Here is a 1,028-nt window from a genome sequence, read left to right on the forward strand (position 1 = left end):
ATGAGCGTTATAGTAATTATATGGAGGGACTTTATATGAGGGGTAGGGTCAATTATGGACCGATCCACATAAAATTTCATAAAGATTTTTTGGCTATATTCGTTTGTTGAGGCCAGTAATGAGCATTAAAGTCATCTTCTGAAGGGGACCTTATATGGGAGGTAGGGTCAATTATGGACCGATCCACAATTATGAATCGATATACATAAAATTTGGTTGAGAGATATTGGCTTGCATGAAACTTATGTGTGTCGAATCCATCGCTATATTCCGATTTTTAAGGCAGTTATCAGCTATTTAGTAATTTTCTAAAGGGGACCTTATATGGGGGGTAAGGCCAATTATGGTCCTATCGCTGTCGTGCCAACAACAGACAGACGGACAGACGGACGGAAATGGCTAGATCGTTTTAGAATCTTACGGGGTCTTAGAGCAATATTTCGATGTGTTACACACGGAATGACAAAATCAATATACCCCCCCATCTTTTTTGATGGTGGGTATAAAAATAATTAATAATATTGTATTGAAACCACATTAAAAATGTTGAGATAAGAAATCACAATACACATACGTACAAAATAAAAAAATGTTTTACTTTGATTAAAACAAAATATTTCAAACAGTTGAGAGTGGTGTGTCAAACAAAGTGTTTTGTTTTAAAGAATAATATAAATTAGTTCATAAAAAAACAGTAAAGTGTGATTTCACATCAAATTTGGGCAAATTGTGACAGTTAAATAAACATTTTCACAGTAAAATTTATTCAACACTTTTAGGATAATTATCAAAGTGATTAACTTTAGCTAATATTAACAGCATGAACAATAGCCTAAATAAAACAATATGATATAAATAAGTTCTTTAAAAGAACATATTTTAAATGCAACTGAAACTGATACAGGTGAGCCGTTTAGAAATCTTCATTCTTAATCATTCTGTGTCGAACAAGTGCACCGAATGTGTGTCCACGTAAACCTTAACATACTACATGTTCCTAAAATGGGACATATGTATATAGGAATGAC

At 32.8% G+C, this 1,028-nt stretch overlaps 1 long non-coding RNA gene across 1 annotated transcript in view; it reads left to right on the top strand.

The window, feature by feature from the left end:
• The first annotated feature begins 663 nt into the window (after positions 1 to 663).
• LOC124419273 overlaps positions 664 to 1,028 on the top strand; it is a 4,653-nt gene continuing 4,288 nt past the window's right edge. Inside the window, exon 1 of the long non-coding RNA XR_006940466.1 lies at positions 664 to 904. This is a non-coding gene — a long non-coding RNA (uncharacterized LOC124419273). The remainder of the gene's footprint in view (positions 905 to 1,028) is intronic.

This window comes from Lucilia cuprina, chromosome 2 (genome assembly GCF_022045245.1).
Source record: "Lucilia cuprina isolate Lc7/37 chromosome 2, ASM2204524v1, whole genome shotgun sequence".
Lineage (NCBI taxonomy): Eukaryota > Metazoa > Arthropoda > Insecta > Diptera > Calliphoridae > Lucilia > Lucilia cuprina.